This window comes from Silurus meridionalis, chromosome 4, assembly GCF_014805685.1.
Source record: "Silurus meridionalis isolate SWU-2019-XX chromosome 4, ASM1480568v1, whole genome shotgun sequence".
Taxonomy (NCBI): domain Eukaryota; kingdom Metazoa; phylum Chordata; class Actinopteri; order Siluriformes; family Siluridae; genus Silurus; species Silurus meridionalis.
The window spans coordinates 17,800,323-17,820,804 of record NC_060887.1 but is presented as its reverse complement, the minus strand read 5'-3'; positions in this window follow the sequence as shown (position 1 = coordinate 17,820,804).

The window sequence follows — 20,482 nt, the reverse complement described above, 5'->3', positions numbered from 1 at the left end:
TTTGAGGCTATTTTAAAACTAACTATACAACATAACACATGCAAAACAAACCATTTCATGGAAAAAAAGAAGAAAAAAAACAAGTTGTCTCTGTAACTGTTCACTGGTCCCCTTCAGTGGGACAGAGAATTGATAGTCAAGAGAATTCATGACTTTTAAGTGAGTCTCCTGTTATGTGGTGTCTTTTTTGTTTACCAGTTAACATGTTAACCCTCCTACAGTGTAGCTGCTTGACTTGATGTCAAATGTACACCGAAGATTTTTAGACACTGGCTTGATTTTCTAGCACGGCTGCAAAGTGATGAAGAGCACCAATCATCACTGCAGGTTCTTGTTTTTAGGATTGGTTCATTTGGTACAAGGCCTCATCATTGTGACAGGCTACTCCACCCCTTCTCTCTGGCAGAGTGGGCCTGGATTCCTTCAGTCAAAGGGCTTTGATTTTAAACTGTGGCTCCTCGGGCTCTGCTGAATGGCTGTCAGAGCCATCAGTGTGACGGACGGGTGGGTATTTCACCCCAGATAGTAACAAGTGAGGCGTTAACTTTACATGTGCAAGACCTCTGTCATTCATATGCTAACTTCACTCAGAACAAGATATTCACAGGCCGAAAACAGACAGCCTTACAAAGGTGGATTCGGGCATTCCTAACTATTCCAAGCCTCTCAAACATTCATATGGCTGATATGGTCTTATTTTTGTACCAAATAAACTAGCATTTTTCCATGTTTGCTTTGTCATAAAAAATAAAATAAAAACTATCTCAACAAATCGTAGGCTGATTTATCTTGTGTTTGTAATCGAGCCTAGCAGTGTAGATTTATTCATTGATAGAGACTCAAAGCACTTTTTTACGTTGCTCTGGACAAGGACGTCTGCAAAATGCCATAAATGTAAATGCAAATGTTGTTAGCAGTGTTAATTTATTGTCTTATAATAAAATACAAACCCATGTCCACTTTAAACTACAAACCCAGCATATGAGGGAATATCATAGTAAACACTTTTAGAGATGCATCTGAACAAAGTATAGAATTTAGCATACAGCTTAAAACAATTACCGCAAAAATGGTGGAAATTTTCTTCACAGAGTTTCTATCTGCTTCACAGAAACAAATATGCATATTAGAATAGAACAGCTACTACTTGTATATATCCTGGCTGTGGTTCTAAGACCTCCCCTGTTTGTGATTGGTCCACATTTTAGATTGCTTTCCAGTTCCTACGCTTGTTTGCTTGAGGTTGAAATCATCAGGCAGAATTCATTCAATTATAAAACACCACTTGTTTCTGTGTCTACTATTTTCTTTGCAAAATTAACCAAAAATACAACACATAAGCTTTGTTTGCCTTTTGAAAGTAATACCAAAAAGAGCCTTCTAAACTGAAGCTTTATATGCCACATTTAAACTCTAACACCATCAAACAAAGTGGACAAGGTGAGGGAGGCCCAAAATGGTTTGTACATGTGCAGAGGAGGGACATGGGGTATATTGAAAGGAGAATGCTGAGGATGGAGCTACTAGGAAGAAGGAAAAGAGGAAGACCAAGGAGGAGGTTTATGGATGTGGAGTGGGAAGAAATGCATGTAGTTGGTTTGACAGAGGCAGATGTAGAAAACAGGGGGTATGGAGACGGATGATCCACTGTGGTGATTCACTCCCTAATGGGAGCCGAAAGAAGAAGTAAAGAAACACACATCATCAGATGTTGGTCAGATTCGGAGGCATGTGTAGAACATATGAAAAATAGTATTGTGTCATGTTAGAACAGTTGGGTCTTATCTTAGGTAAAATACACAACAACCTCTGCTGAATTGCACATCCAGCCACTGAAAGAGTATGCTGAAATTGACAGAACAGTGAGAGCATTAATTTCTGAATTGCCACTATTATTGACGCAAAGAGAGATATGATCCATATTATAAAGGAACTCATAAAAAGTTAAATGATAGAATATTGTTGTACATCTAAGAGGCAAATAAAGTGAAGAATAGTATTTTATGTTGTATTTCTTTTTAAGCTACTTTGTAAGTTGTGTGCCATTTTTTAACAAGAGAAAAATATTAAATGTATTTTACTTGTACTATACATGTGTGAAAAAGAATATTTAATTTTGGTCCAAAACAGACATCTTTTTTCATCTTACCAACATAATGAAAACTATTACTTTTACTTTTATCTACATTGCCCACATTAATCAAAAGGTTCAGGTTCTTTATCAGTACCTAGAATAGGGAGACAAAAGGACGGGGCTTACCTATTTCCTAGACAGACTCCGCAATAGTGTGGCCTCATAGTTAGAACTCAGACACAGTCTAAATCTTAATACTAGGTTGGAATCTACAGTGTTTCTTCAGGCAATTAAAACTATGAAATGTACAATGAACAATAAGGATCAGATCTTGTGTGTTCATAGGCAAAGAGCATTTTGGTAAACTGGGGATTTTTTTTCTCTCACAAGATTTTCTCTAACCCAGATTAGTTAAAGATGGAATGGTGAGACATGTTATGTTGCCAGACACTGACACATTTCTACTGCTATAATTGTTCTCTAGATATGTGAGATTCATCCTGATACTCTCTTTTGCATTCTGTTTGTGACTTTAAATCACCAACTGCAGATTTGAGTGGTGCCACATAAATATATGTAGACTTTCCAAAGAAAAGAGCTTAACAACAAATCTCACCCTTACCTCATTGTATAATCGTAACTAGATGCTGTAGACGTGCACCTGCAAACTGCTGCTGGAATCATAACATTTTCTTGGGTTTATCTGCAGACTTATTAACAAAACTCATGATAAACCTTCTTTAAATTATTTGCCAATTTTCTTACTATTCTATATATGAATGTTGCAATGAATTATAATTCAAAATTGTGTCAACCTGAAGATGATGAGATCTGTTTTAAGTTGAAATTTTTATCTTCATGTTGTATGCTTATTAGGCATTTAAATCCAGACTTCTCCAAAGGTGGTTTTTGAAAAAGAAACTTCAATATTAGTAAAATGTAACTGTGATTGTACAAAGGAATGTACATTGCACTGGAGTAAGAAACTTTATAACTTTAACTTAATCATATTTAGTGGTACAAGAACATGCTAGTAAAACAGACATTTTGACAGACACTATGTTTACTCAGTGCAAGAAAACACAGAAAATAATGTAGTTCTCTGTGTAATTTGTTGGGAATATGGAAACTGAGCTACTTAGAGTATTAGATTACATAGTCAGTGTTTTCCTTAGTGGACACGTATTTATTATATGATGATATATGATGAAGTGTTGCAACATGCTGAACAATCCAGACAACATCCAAGGTCTGGCAATACTGCTGGTAGAAACAAAAAATATCTTCAGATATAATGCAGTATTTAGCAAACATACAAAGAGTTAACAAGAGTTACATTCACTCCTAATTTTATACACATATTTAATATGGGAAGCCATTATTAATTTTTTGTAAATGTTTGTGATTTTCATTGTTACTGCTAGCTGTCTGGCTTTGCACTCATATATGGGTTAGTATTCATATGATTCATATGACATTTAAGGGCCTTGAGTTCATATATGAGCTAAGAGACATGCCCTGAGGTCTGCAGTCAGCTAGTCTTACAAGCCAGGTTTTCAGCTGTTACTGGAGAGTATGCTACTTTTCATCACTAAACATGGCCAGCCTTCTATTTTCACAAGAAGAGGCAGTTTGGCAGAAATCACAAATGACCAACTGCAGATTTTGCCTGGATCCTGTCAGAAAACTCACCACTAACTGCTTAAAAAACTCTGAAATAACTTTTAATGATGTAATTCTAAGATTGTTTTTAAATCCTCAGTGATTAAGCCTTGCTCAGAAAAGTCTATGGAGTCATGGTGTTCTATTTCCTGAAAATAGCATAAATGTGGATAACATCTTTAAACTTTGGAAACCAAAAGATATCTGTTTGTCATAGAGGAGGCATCTGATGCTGAGACTAGCAAGCAGATAAACCCTTCTCTGAAATATTCCAGAAAAGAAAACACAATAAAACAAGTGTTGACCAGATATTTGGCTGGTGGATCTTTGGGATGACATTAAAATTAATTAGTTGTTAGTTAAGTCCTTTAATCAAAAACCCTCTCAGACAGCAAGACTATACACTACAATGAGTCATGTTGAAATCTAAACAAAAGTCTTTTCTCAGGGGATACGAACCACTTCAACATGGTGTATTTTTACAGTAATCTTAGTCAGCTATTTGCTTGTTTAAGTTGTTAATATAAGATGTAATCTTATTTTTTTACTCTGTCTCTGTTAATGCATACCTACTCTCCGTGGCAGCTAGTTGCATAGCGAAAACATACTTTCCCTCTCACTCAGCTACTCAGCTTACTATATTGGAGTTTGCAGGTCTACTAAAGAGCTAAAGGGGGATAACATTACTACAATCAAGCCTATAAACTGGGCAAATGTTACAGAATGTTTTCACAAGAGGTAAGATTAACATACATAATTTAGGTATGCTGCTTATGCATATGCATATGTACTTTAATGAACCTAAACTGAAACTAAAACATAAAATAATAAAAATATACAAAAAATTGTATATAATATAAACATTTATTATTGAAAAAATATTTAAAAACTATTGACAACTAACTAAAACTTAGCTAAAATTATTAATTGAATTTAAATCATAATAACGAAATCAAGTGTGTGTAAAAGGACAGTTATGACAGTGGATGTGTGTTTTCATGAGAACAAAACAAAACCTGTGTGAATATATTTTTTTTCCCTCAACTCTTTGCTTTTTTCAAATGACCCAATTAAACTGTGAGAGAGATTGATAGATTACAGGAAAGATAAAATATCTGAAAGCCCTGTAATGTTCCACATTTTCTATATTAAATCCCAACCAGCTGTTAGGACATTGTGATTGCTTTTAAATTTTTAACACATTTCTGATAACTTGAAACCATTACGAATTGTGTAATAACCCAGCGATAACTTATGACAAAAATTCCACTATGATTAGGAAGTAATGCTGTGTGTAAATGCATGCTGATTGAATTGACTTGCCTTGCAAAGACTAATGGACACATTAAGTGAAACAGGAGCTGTAAAAAAAAGTGAAGGGGCAAGAAGCTGAGGAGTCCTTTAGTCTCCAGGCACTCGGGTATGAGAGCTGCAGGGATAATGGCCGACTAGTGATAGATTAAGGTTCCAGTGCCATGCGCATAGATTTTTTTTCTCTCTGAGGGATAGACTTTCCAGTGTGCATGAATATTTTAACACGGTCTGAGAAAGGATCGTAATTGGCAAAGGGCCATTATGTGCGTTTGGTCTTTTGTGATTTAGATGTGAAAACATATGAAATTAACATTGCATAACAATTAGTATATGATAAACATTGATATTGTTACACAGAAACAAAAATACCTTAAGGTTTCTTGTGCTTGTATATACTCACTTTTTAGGTTTGAGGGGGACTGAACGACAGTCTCAAAAATAATAAAATTTTTTGTATGTATTTCTATATTTGCAATGCCTCCAGAACCACTATGTGACAAAACAATCTGGATAGGATGGCAGTCAATTGCAGTGCACCATTTAGACACACACACACACACACACACACACACAAACATACTCATACACACACACACACACAATAGGCAATTTTTAAACATTGCCAGTCCACCTCTAACCTGAACTCATACTTAAACCTGGAACCCAGAAGCAACACTTTTGCTGTTCCACCATATGCATGAATGAGGGTACCGGTTTTTAATAAGCCTCCCTAGAGAGAATAAAAGTGATGAGCCTGTTCCTGCAATGTCTTTGGAGGCTGGAGACACCAACATTCGTGGACCTCCTTTCTACAAAACATTTAAAGCTATTTATTCTTATTTAATTTAGACCACAATATTTAATTCATCAGTTTGTTTAAATGTCTATCTATAGGTAAGATTTAACCACAAAGCAGAGGCAACCAGGTTGTGGAACTATCTTAGTGCTTTGAATAATTCATACACTACTGTAGGGTACATGGATTTTAGGTGCTTTTATTGATTACAGGCTTCATTTTTGGCAAAAATGCTAATAAGCCAAAACCTTTTTTTTTTTTTTTTGATCCTATTTTACCACAGCATGTGAATCCATTAGTAGTTTCAATGGTGCCTGGTAAATTTCAGCCACTGCATTTTGAACATTGCTTTTAGAAAGCCTGCTTTTGTGTAGCTGATTTTAAAACTCCACAAACCCCAAAACAACAAATAAACTGTGGAATTCTGTGACTGGGTCTAATCTGCCTCCTTTGTGAGGAAGGGAAAATAAGGGCAGTTGCAGTCCTCTAACTCTTGCTCCTTCTAAAATAAAACTTTGCAAATAAAACATGTGTTTGAGGGGAAAGATTAGATTAAATGTGCTTGGGTGGTCATTGGTGTACTTGTATATTACCAAAGAGACTCAGTGTGATACACAGAAAGTGCAGAGGCTGCAGATAAAGCTGTGTTTCTCACATTACAGATCAGGGCAGTCGTTCGTCTGCAGACACACAAAAGGCCTATATTTCATCTGCTGCACAGACAGGTCTTCAACTCTGAAGAATGATGGCTTCATTGACTGGCCTGACTTTAACTCACCTCCTTTGACCTTCTTTTACCACTCCCCTGTCTTACCCCATCTTTTTTTCTCTCTCTGATCTTTTTTCTTTTCTCTTGCTCTCTGATATATATATATATATATATATATATATATATATATATATATATATATATATATATATATATATATATATACATAAATAGATAGAACATACAGAATCAAAGGCTGAATGCACAAATCCAAGTCCAAACATATATTGACATTAAGACTTGTATATACTTTTATATGTGTATAATATATACATAATATTTATGGCACATTTTTGACAGAAAAGTAATATCATGGTATGTAAGGGATTGAATATCTTTAAATAAGCATGCTTTTGACACAAGAAAAGCCATGCTTGCCTTTTATTAGTATATACATTTTTCATTAGCTGTGAAAGTCAAATGCTTGTGAGCTTGTAGGACTAAAAACAAGTATGTTTTTTTGTTTTTTTTAATAGTTTTTGCTTTTTTTCCTGGTTTCTCTTACCACCTGGGAATATGACTACAGGTAAGAAGGTAAAATTACTACACAGACAAAGAAATAATTTCAATCATAATTTCACAGGGCAGTGCTCCACCATCATGTGGATTCCTGAGTTCGTACCACTCCTGTGGGTATCAAATTTCTCTCAGTTCTTTTCCTGACCTCTGAGTTGAAGACAACCCTAAAGCCCACAATGTTTACCACCCGCCGTCAACAGCACTTAGGGCTAATCAAACAAACTGCTGGACTGTTTACTGTGTCACATATGCCAAAACAACAAGCTGCAGATTTCCGCTCTCGGAAACGACCAGATCTAAGTCAATGTGTGCAGTTGTTTGGATTTGCGTGTCTATGCATGTGTATGTGTGTGTGTATGTGTGTGTGTGTGTGTGTGTGTGTGTAGAGAGAGAGAGAGATAAGATGGACAGAGAGTGACTGCATGTCTCCATAGGAATGTGCATGCATGTTTATTTATACATTAGTGTGATTGTTAGAATGGATGTACAAGTACGATTGAACATGTAGAAAAACAGAGGCCTGTTTCCGTGTGCCAGCCCGTTTCCTGAGCACGAGTCCACTCTTGCAAGGAATTAGAACAAGATCAATTGTGCTTATTATATCTAAAGTTTTTCTCTACATACAAGGACCCCTCAAAACCATACACTAGTCACATGGGACCAAATTCTCAGCTGCATGCAATTATGGTGAAGACTGACTGAATAACAGTTTCCAGATTGCTTCAGAATGGCCTCCAAATTAAGAGAGACAGTTCAGAGCATGGCTGAATTAAATCCATTTCTGGTTTTGTCAGTTCCAGGTAGTTGGTCAGAAAAAGAGCCGCAGGCTACATTTTCAAGGACTTGTGGGGAATAAAACTCACCAAATAGAGACAAATTTTTGCTATGTGACATTGCTACATTTGAAAAAAGAAAAACAAACAGAAAAAAGGTTGCTGCCATCTGTTTCTCATGTCTCTAAGTACACAGACTTAAAGCTTACATGGCTTAAATGTAAATATTAATTGTTCTAATAATCTTCGAAATATAAACCTATATGTGCAAAAAAAGACAGGTTCCTGTAAAGTAGTTGATCAGAAATGCATTTCATTATGAAGAAATTGTTGGCTGGCTTTAAATGTTTAAAAGAAAGTTTAAAAGACATTTTATTCAGTCTAAAAAGAGGCAAAGGTAAAAAAGATTAATTACTAAACATCATACTTTTTCATCAATTTATTTTAAATTAATGTGCATGCATTCAAAATTCTCAGATGTCTTCATGCAATTTTCTATTACCTGAAGCCAGACTTCTGTAAAATGTAATATCAACTATTGAAAGCACTGGCATATTTGTTTACATACTGCAAAGTATATAAGCCACAAGACTGACAATGAGATGACAGGATTCATGCTATGATGCTGGATGTAATCAAGGCAAACAAATAGGCTCAATTAAAAAAAGCACAAGTTCTGTGACTGGCAGGCAGCTGAGGCCTGTCTCACTCAATTAGTGCACATTCAGACAAGAGTGGACTTCGGCTTTGTTTTCTTAAAAAGATGGTCCTGCATTCACTGCTCTGTTAGAGGAAAAATCCTGCATGTTTTGCTCTGTTCAGTCTTAAATTTCCAACTCTGCTTTTCATTTTTAACTGCTGTTGAGGTTGGATTTTTAGCCACATTATTTTAATAAAAAAGTATTTCTATTTAGGCAGATTTGTAAAAAAAAAAAAGTTATAGTTATAGTTATAGTATAAATTTATTTGCCTCTGTAGAGAACACATTTTAGATTTTCTACAGTGTATTAATTTTCTTAAAAAGAAGAAAAAAAATCTTACAGGTGAAACTTTATGTTAAAGTGTGTGAAAAGCAAGTATGAATAAGGTACCAAAAAATTTAAGCATGATTATGAGAATAAAAACAGATATTGTTAAAATTCCCTTTTTTTTAAATTGTGCTTTATAAACACATAAAGTAAAGTATATGAGTGTACACATGACTAAAGTCAAACTAGCTCTATATATCAGTGTTTTTTTGCTTTGTGCAGCAAATTGCACTCATTGTGCAGGTTTGCTTTTAGATGAAAAATATTAACCTCAATAAATCCACCCAGGGCATGGTGTGTTTCTAAAAAAGAAAACCTTATTAAGTAATAAGTGCTGGTTACATGCCACTAACAGTGTGAAGAAACAATGCTGTATTGTTTTTGATAATATAATAACCATGAAGCTGAAACACAGGCAGAGAAATGAATCAGACTGTGGTCCAGCTACACATATGAACAGTCTCGTTTTCCTCCAGCATATCTGATCTTCTCGCTTGAAGAAAACGGGATCACTCAGAACAGCTTGTGAGGCCTTGGGGTGACACTGCGAACAGCATTTGGCCCTGGCTGCTTTTAACACACCGATCTAGAGTTCAAAGCTGCACAGCTGTGAGAGAGAGAGGGAGCAGAGAGCTCAGAGGGTCAACAGACTGTGTACGCAGAGCTGGAGCTTTGCAAGGGAGGGGGGAGAAGAGACAGACAGCAGCTGCAGCATGACAGTGAGGCCTAGCAGGACTTCACTCTTCTCTTGTCCACAAAGACATCATGCCATAGTGCTGTCAAGCCTGTCAGTTTGACCTGTTCGTTAACAAAAGCAAGTCCAATCAGAGCCATGATACTCACTGTTATTGACAGGCGCTCTGAGACTGAGTCATATGGCGGACAGTAGACTTGGCTTGGCATTAATTGACTATTCTTAGTGAACTGACTTCTGATTAAGGTGTAGTACAATAATTGGCTTGCTGACCCATTTAATGAGGGAAAGTGTTTGAGCACTATCAAAAGGCACAGTTTGTTACTGTGGCTGCAGTTGAGTTCTCTTTAAATGCATTTTTGCATTCTGATCAGAAATGGATGCTTCTTTAACCATGTGGATTTCACACATAGAGTTACCTCATTCAGTTTTTGCTGTTTGTTGCTGTCTACACGTTCCCAATATGAGGGCAGTAAGAGTTCAGCCACTTTCAGAAAGAAGAAGGTGTTGTTTTTCTTGCTGTGGGATGGGAGCTGCAGCAACCGTGGAGTGTTGTGTGTTTATTTGCAGAGGGAAATTGCTGACATTTTGTGGACATTCAACACTTTAAACCAACTAATCCAAATCTCACCATGGCTGTGAGTGGTCAATCATACTTTCTTTGATGTAAATTTGGTCTGACAATACCAGTGAAGAAATGTATGAATCATTTTATGGTAAACATTGATTTTGGCACTGCGTTGAATGTCAGCTCATTTTAATTTTTGTCAACATCCCACAAAAAAACAGAGATGAAAGACATCGTTCTGGTGACTGTGGAGAAATGTCCAGTTTAACCAACTGGCCCAGAGGAACATAAAAAAAATAAATAAACACATTTAGTATGACTGTTCCACACAAGTCTGACAGAATGTACACACTAGCACTATATATTTTTGGCATGTTCTCTCCTGATTAAGTCTATGGATAACTAGTAAGTAAAATTAATGGCAGATAAATGAATAGTACTAATTATATAAAAACCTACATTACTACTACTTACTCTGCTTATCTAATAATGAATACTGTATATAGTACATATATTTATAGTTATAATCATTAATAGGTTAATATCAGTATCCTTAATAGTAGTACATATTAAGTAAGTTAGTATTTACTACAGCAATTATTTCATATTTATTTTTATCTTTATAATATTAACATTGAACTAGTTGGTGTTAGTTGGTTAATATATTTGAGGAGCTGATGTTATTAATAAGTTTCCACAGTCTTCAAAACATATGTACAACTAATATTGCTTAGCTCATAATAAACAACCAGCCCAATACTTCATTACTGCTCACAGAGTAATTACTCAGTATTCATTAGAAGGTAACAGTATTAACTCACCTCAGTGTGTTAATTTAGCAATAGTGATTTATGCTTAGTCCCTGCATCCTTACCTGAGATATTGTAGCATTGTAGCAATTGATACTATATTTATATCCGTTCTATTGAAATAAAGGCTTGGAATAATGTTAAACAATTAATATAATGAACACTGATTCAACACAGAAGAGCATCCCAAACCTGCATCATTTCCTTATTTTTTGAAAAAGATATGTCTAAGAAATATATAGGGCTGGTTCCTGATCTTTTTGGACTGTCTGCAGAAAATAAGAAGCAGTTCAGTTGTGGATTCATGCATGCAGCCAGTGAGATGTGAGGCCACAGATCTCCCTCATTCCCAGGGTTTATTATTACAAATAAGCACTTCCATCTGCAGCCTGACACTCAGCAAGGCAAAGAGCCAGGGCAGATGTATGCCAGTCTCCAGCTCAATTCCAGCTTGGAGAGCAGTTGTAGCAGCAACTTCACTCCTCAATCCCTCTCTGTATAACCCCAGAGGACGTAAGATGATGTTTGAGTTTACATGATTTGGTAATATCATTTCACATTGTATGGAATTTTGCTAACTGTATTATTTGTTTATATTTTTCATTCCTTATCCTTTCTCCTTCCTCACCCTCTCACTTTCAGTGAGCCCACTCATCGTAGCCTGACCCTAACCTCCCACCCTTGGCCCTTATAGGAAGGGGGAGCTGTCAAAGAGTCCTCCTTCTCCTGATTGTAATTGGCACTCTGTAAAGGAAGCTCTTCAGGCAGAGTGGAGGAGGCTGTGCTACAAAAGATGAGTCGGGTCGAAGCAAACAGCCAGATAGAAGCACGACATGCTCCTCCAGCTTATAATCAAACATGCAGAAGACTAGATGACAGGGAGAAGAGAATTGACAGCAACTTTGTAGAAAACATGTCTACATATATTCCGGTTTACTACAACATAGGGGGTTTTAAAACACAGAATGCTTACAAGTTTAATTCTTTTCTTTATAAATTACTCCCACAAAATAGACCTGGAAAAACAGCATAGCAAAAGATTTCTGCCTACTATAGTATTTTGAAGTACACTGTTGATTCTTTAACAATGTGGGCATTTTGAGAAGTGTTTGAATATAGGTTTGGATTGATGCTATGGACAAAAAAAGTAAATTTATGCTAAAGAACTTTATTTTCTTTAATTTTAATTTTAACTATATAGAAATTAAACTATGTCTTTTGTCGTAGTCACATCCCAGTCTCAAGACATATAGCAATTTTCTAAAACAGTTCAGACAACTTGTAGGTGTGCCACTGAGGTGGGTCAAGCTCTCCTATAGGCCTGCCAACTGCCTTTCCACACCTCCACCCACACATCCCACTCTCCCCTGTGACTTTCTCTCCCTTTTTCTCCACGCCTCTGTTTTTTCCTCTCCCTGTTCCAGCAGGGCTGACAGCTCCAAACAAAACAGGAGCAGTGAGCTGACTGACACGTTGCACTAGTGAAAGGAAAGCATTTAACACGCCTGACTCTCCACTCTGTCCACACACACACACAAGGAGAGAGAGAGAGAGAGAGAGAGAGAGAGAGAGAGAGAGAGAGAGAGAGAGAGAGAGAAAAGAGAGATAGAGAGAGGAAACAAAATGCTGCTGAATGGAATGGAGGAATTGGGGCTGGGGGGGGAACGTGCACCTTGAGATGAGAAAAGCAAGAAAAGGGCTAAGAAAAAAGAGGAAAAAGAATCATTTCAGGTTCAAAGGCAGCTTATTCTCCCGCCTGCACCCTGTCACTCATTGTGAGGCGGCTTGGCCCGGAGGATAGCGCTCCATTCTCATTGGTGTCATTCACCCGCCTGTCAGCTTGATGTCAGCTCCAATGGACTTCGTGTTGTGCTACGGAAACTTCCTGCCATGGGATCAACACCTGTTGAAGTGAAAGAGCAGTCACAGTTTCCCACTAGTGTGTTTTTCCCCCGAATGCTACTTTTTTCCAAACACAAATACACACACAGCCACTAACAGAAAATATGTTAATTTTGGATATTAACTGGTCGCTTCAGAAACACTTTGCTTGCATTGCTAATGAAAGAAATATTAATCTGAATTGGATGTTTTTCACATACAAATTCCTTTTTTGTTTTTGTTTTTTTAGGATAAAAATTTACATGCAAAAACATCTCAATTTTTTTAAGGCAGAAGTATATGTTATGGTACAACTTTGAGAAATGTATCATACTGAATAAAGAATTAATCTATGTTCAAACCACCAAGGTTTGGAAAAAGTCACAAGGGATTTGAATTTATTTATCTACCAATGCAAAATCAGAAAACTGCAAAGAAAATAAAAACAAATAAACATCTTCCACTTGCTGTTTATATATTTAGACATATTAGTCTGAGATATTTTCTTCTCAACTGCAAACAAATGTAATAATTTAGCTAATACAGATGTTTCTACGGATCTAAACATTTCACAGGAATTTATCATCTCAGATCATTAAAAATTAAAACTGATACTACTTTATTTGTTTTTACTTGGTATGTGGTATGTGCTACTGATAATGATTCCCTGGGATTTGAATGTTGGATCTATTTTATTGCTGTAAAGAAGAAGGTTAGCATAACATTAGGTACATACACAAAGTATGCAGATCTGTTAATTCATTTATTCTGTCATTAACTCATTTGTTTGTTCATTCATTTATCTTCAGTAACAGGTCATGCTTGCTAGGCATGGAAGCCTATTCCTGGGTTTCTCAGTTAGAGCAGATCTGAATCTGACTTTACTTGCAAAAACACTCCTTGCACTACTCTTCATTACACTACATTGTGTTATTGCACTTAACGGAAAAAAAGCCCCTACAATCTTTCTTCTTATATATCTGACCTCTACAATGTGAACCACATGAGCTGTCATGCAGCAGAATGCCACAGGTGATGTGAAGATTAATGTGCACACTGACCACAGCCTTCTGCTCAGGTGCTTTTAGGGAGCCCATTAGGCTGCATATCCCCTCGGGCAAGACTTTAAATAATGCAGTCTATGCAGGAGCAGATCCTGATGCAAGCTCTGGTTTCCTCTCAGAGAATATCCTGGAGTCACGGGTCAATACCTAGTCCTGCTCAACTGTGTTGCACAGCACTTATAATGACCACAGACATTACGGCTTCAGAAGAGGAGTAGGTTTACAGCACATAATCAGGAAGGAGGGGGCTTTTGAAGGCTTACCGGAAAAGACTGAAAAGGAAAAGATAATTGTTGCCCCCTATTTTTCTTTTTTTCAATGTCTCCCTGCTAGTCTGTCTCTGTCGATCTACCACTTTCTCCCGATACTACTGCATGCTGAACACACAGCATTCTCTCTTAATTAGAGTGAGTGAGAGGTTTGTGTGTGGCCTGCAGGGGGGAAATAAGTGGGGTTCTGTGCTGAATGTGATCCCTGTCAGACACAGGATGTCTGCACACTCTCTCACAGTCACTGATCCCCCACCCCCTTTAAACATTCATTTTCCATATACACACATGGACACACTCAACGTAACCCTATAACTAACACTGCATATCTACATTAACTGCACTGTTAAAGTACTAATCCCTATTGGTCAAAAAGTAAGAGAAAAAATGAAGGTGGGTCTATGATATGAGAGAGAGAGTGAGAGAGTGAGAGAGAGAGAGAGAGAGAGAGAGAGAGAGAGAGAGAGAGAGAGAGAGAGATTCCTACCCAATTTGCTATGCATTAAATGCTTAAATGCTTGTTCCTTCAAGTATGTAGAGGCACCAACAGTCTACTACTGTGACCAGAAAAGCCTTTATCAGAGAGGAGCAACACCAACAGATCTTTCTTTGTTGATATTTTCACACACATCTAGACACATTCACGTCTCTGTATTGAGCAAGAGGCCCTTCCACTCAAGAACGCTAAACACCCCTCTTTACACACACACACACACACACACACACACACACACACACATTTGAGTTCTCACACATTTAACCAAGATGATCACACGACACATGAGCCATCCAAGAACATTGCGACATCAATACACTTCAATAGTAAAATGTTTGTTCATTTATGTAAAAAAATGTTTATTTTTAAATATTAATTGATAAATACACAAAAAGCAATTATAAAAAAAGGGTCTCATAACATTTGCACATTGAACCCATTGTTGGAAAGTTTAAAAGTTTACCCATTCATCTAAAAAACATTTCTTATTTTGTCGACAGAATTTATTTTCCTGTTATCTGTCTACACCTTTCTGATAAGAAATACTGTCATAATAAGTGTTGGCAAAAATGACAATTACACAGTAATATGTAAAAGACCAATGAACTGTAATAAAATAAACAAGTTAATATTTCACTTAAAACCATTATTAAAAACACATAGCCTAGAGTAAGAAAATAAAAAAAATGTCTGGTAAGTTTTACTAATAATTATGTGGTGTATTATGCAATATGATGTACAACATTACATTTTTTTGTTGTTTCATATTTGCTATTATAAGCAAAAAAATTTTGTTTATAGGCCTACATAACCAATACACAGGAAACCAATAATTCATTTTTTATATTTCATTATTCTCTTATAATTCTCTTTTTTTCTCATTTATTTCTTATTTTATTTGCACACATAGTACTTGCACACTCACTACTTACTATATGTAGTGAGTGTGCAAGTACTATGTGTGCAAATAAAATAAGAAATAAATGAGAAAAAGAGAATATATATATATATATATATATATATATATATATATATATATATATATATATATATATATATATATAGTATAGTATAGTACAAGTTCATTCAGGTACAGCAGAGCTAAAATAGTGAACTTGTAATTAGGACTTCATTTCACTTGTATCATAGTGGTAGATTAATTCATTCTGCAATTTGGTTAATGTGTTGACAAAAACTATTTGAAAATTTTAGATGTTCAGTTTATGATTTAAGTAAAATGCATCAGTAACATTTCTAAACTACATTTTCTAACAAAAATTGTAATGCATAAAAGGCTAGGCAAGAAGATATCATATTACATAATACACCACATGATGCTATAATGGAAATCATGGGATGAATAGAGAGATCTATCTATATTACCAAAATGGAATTTTGATTATTTCGAAAATAGACAACTAAAAGAAGTAATTTTACTTGTTGTCTACACTATTTAGGATACCTTAAAAACTTTACATTACGGCAGGTTAAAGGATTTCCAGGGTTGAGTCACCATTTAGATTGTAGTCAGGCTCAAGACTTTTTTTTCAAGACTTTTATATTGAACAGAATGAAATGAACTGTAGAGCACTGAGCTGCAGAAGACAGCTCTTTGAAAGCTGATTCGGTGGTCTTTCTTCACTTACTACCTCGGCCTTTCTCCAGGACGTCAGTTCCAATCTGAACCCATCCTCTGTTCTCCAACCCAAATCATCTCCCGTACCACAGATTGTTCGAATATGAACTCATAAATCTGATACTCTGTTAGGTTTGGGGCTTGACAGAGGTGCTGAGAGTTAGGTGATGAGGGGGCCCAGGCGCCCGCCCAGTATGCAGTGTCATGTTCACCGAACAATCAGCCGTGTCCATGCAGCAGGGTAAACAACAGAGGCTGTCAGCTGGTGTCAGGTTCGGCCTTTTCAAAGCAAAGAGTGCAAAATGACAGATGACTGCCCTAAGTGTGGCTGACACACCACTGATAATGACGATTTGAGTGCTGATATGGAAAGCTAAAGTGAGATGTGTGATAGATATATTCTATCACAAAACACACAGAGCTGACGGTTATTACAAATACACTACTGTGAAGGGTATGAGACGCTCAAACCGAGAGCAGCCGATTTCTCTGATTCAGGTGAAATTTTTACAACAAAACAATCCTAATAAAAATGATCAACTGCAATGTGCAAGCTTGTAAAGAAATGTAAAGACTTTACAGACTTTCTGTAGAATCTGTTTCATACTGAAACATGTTTTATTATTGGGTTTTTTTGGGGTTTTTTTATGAAACCTAAACAAGACACAGACTCATAAATGTTAAATAGCAGATGGCTTAAACAAGTACTTTTGATCAATTTCTTCACTCATGACTGAAGATTATTTGTTTTTTATTTGTCTATAAATAATTTACATTAAATTATGCATTAACGACAATTCTGTAATGTATTGGTTTATAGATATGATATATCAATATTTAAAGTGTGCTTAAAATTTCAAAACCAAAAGATAATTGTGCTTCAGTTATTCAATTAATGGAAAAATAGGTTCTGGTTGCAATATCAGTTCCTGGTCACTAATCTTAATTACGTGACAGCAAACAGCTGCAATGTGTAACTTAAGATTATTTATCGATTGGGGCTTCCATTAGTATTTAACCTTGGAACATTGAAAGCCTGATAATAATTTGTGTATTTCTGTTAAGCTCTTCTTCTATGCATTCAGTACTATTTCAACTGCAGCTAAATGTTATAAGTGAAGTATATATATATATATATATATATATATATATATATATATATATATATATATATATATATATATATATATATATATATACACTTCACTTAACATAAACCAGGAATAATTATTTTATACTGTTGTAAATTATGGTTAAAAGTTTAAAGAAACACAGAAGTGAGTTACAAATATATTCCATACCTGGGAAATCTACGTATTGAGCGTTGTTATTCAGGGAGTCTATTACATGATTTGACAGTAATCAAATAACTCAATTCATAAGCAAGTTAATACATAACTCTGTGGAAGTATACTAAACATGACTTATGTGTTTCTGGCTGGAACAGGAGAATGTACTGTATGAGTTCTTAACCACCTTCAAAAATTCCTCACTGTAAATCAGTTGACCCTTTCAGAAACCTCTCCATGAATTAAGTGTGCCTGCAACATTCTCATTAAATAAACTCCAGCTAATCTGGCCAGGGTTCATGAGGTTGACACACTGAAAAAACAACATGTCTGACACAACCGGCATGAGCGCGTCCGTAACTTGAGCTAGGCTGAAATAGCGTGCCAGGATCCAGGAACGCAATGCAGAGAAAAAGCCCAGTCACAGCCGACCAACAGCTCACAGATCAGCTCTCTGGACCCCCATCGTGTTGGCCAGGCATGCACAGTGGGGTTCTTCCATCTGGACACATTTCTAGCCTGACAGGGGCCATGGCTGCAGTAAAGAGCACGTTCACCCACGGCATGTTCCAAAACTGCCACTCCGCACTAGATATAAAGCAGACTAAGGAGAGGGACTGCAAAAAGCAGGGTTTTGACACAGAAACACAGGAGCACTTACACACCGCAACCCATCTGTCAGCCATTATGCACACAGCCCTCAGGCTGACAAGCCCTGTTATAGCTCATAGGAACAATAAGAGTAGGTTTATTTAAAAAAAGAAAGAAAGAAAGAGAGAGAGAAAGAGAGAGAGAGAGAGAGAGAGAGAGAGAGAGAGAGAGAGAGAGAGAGAGAGAGAGAGAGAGAGAGCTCTGTTGCACAAATGGCACAGTGAAGCCATGCATATTATGTGTAAAATCTATTTTGGACAAATAATGGTGTCATGAAAAACTAGTTATAAAAATTAATTATTTTTCAGCTTTTTGTGCAAATACACAGCTTAGAGAATTTCGATACCCAAAATTTACTACAACTAAAAAATATGAAAGTAAAAATAAACTAGCAAACAGCAGCACTACTTCTAAAAAGAAGAGTTAGCCCTTTATACTATATATATATATATATATATATATATATATATATATATATATATATATATATATATATATATATATATATATATAAATTGCTATGATCAGAAGCAAATTTATCCATAATGGAAACAGTAACTGTGATTATAAACTTTTTACCTCCTCTGTGGAGTTTAGCTATCGTAAAAAGGGCAGGATGAAAAGTGACTCCACTTTTGAATGGCCTGTAAATCAGTGTGTGACTGCATGAGTATGGTAAAGTGTCCTGTTTACCCCATGCAAATTTCTGCATGTTTTTTTGTTTGTTTGGTTGGTTTTTACATGTTTTAGGTAAAGCCTCATAGACATTATTCTATAATTAAATTAGTCACTCTGTTGTGAAAGACAGGAATTTGTTGTATTTTATTTCTTTTATAAGAAAATTCATTCATGGTTTTGAATTTGCATCATGGCTGAAATCAATGGAGGCATTAAATGAAAAGGTAAATGTACCATTTAATATGCAGTAAAAGTTTATGATGGTTCATTTTTACCAGTACTGCAGTGTAACTCCCTCTCTGGCTCAGTGCTTGTAGCTGGAAGAAGCAAAGCAATTGAGAAAGGTCTGCAAGATACACCTTAAACATCTTACTTCTTTAATGTGTTTTAAGTTTTTAAGGTGTAACTGAGAAAGTTAGTTAAAATAGATTAATTTTAATCATGTGAATTTAAAAAAGTAACCCTGTATCACAAACCACTTTTTTTTAACGCAAGTTGCGATTGGTTGAACAAGTAAACCAATCAGGTTCAGCATTCTCTCTGATTGGATAGTGTGAGAGTGTCAGTTATGTTCCAAAAGGGGAGGTACAGAAATGTACTGCCCACTAGCGGTTCCTCTGAGCAGGAGCAGCTCAGGAAGATGAGATTCATATACTTGAAAAATTAATATGTACTCATATAAAGCATAGCAGTTATTTTTCACTTGTTTAATGGTGAATTTTTTGGAATATAACATATTATATAATAAATAAAATTACCAATGGTGCTGCTGACAAAATAGATGCACATGTTTATTTTATTTATTTATTTATCTTGCTCTTTTTGTATCAAGTTTTGCTTTAGAATCGAGGCTCGATTTCTTTGAATACTAATATCACTTTTGCTACTTCGTGGTGCAAAATAGGCTAATGACTCGTTTACGTATGGAAATGGCTGTGAAACGTGTCGTGCGTTAAATTGTTAAAAAAATACACAAGAAAAAAAACATTTGTGCAATACATTTAACTGTACGTAAGAAATTTAGCCAATTGATCACCTGTAAAATTATTGTATCTGTATTAGCTTCTACAGGTTACGTTTTTATTGTACGGTTTCACAAGTTGCTTATTTCCGATGGCTTTAAATAATTCTCTCGAGGCTGCTGTAAGAGACTTGCGACACATTACTTATTACAGCTGATCAATAGTTCCCCCAAGTGGCCATCTACTGGTACTGCAAGTCTGATGATTTTGTAAATATTGAATAAGTTTATTTATATAGTTTGGACATGTGCAGAGGAGGGACATGGGGTATATCGGTAGAAGAATGCTGAGGATGGAGCCACCATGAAGAAGAAAAAGAGAAAGACCAAGGAAGAGGTTTATAGATGTGGTGAGGGAAAACATGCAGGTAGTTGGTTTGAAAGAGGCAGATGTAGAGGACAGGGGGTATGGAGACGAATGATCCGCTGTGGCGACCCCTAATGAGAGAAGCTGAAAGAAGAATAAGAGGATTAAGTTTGTTTATGGTTCA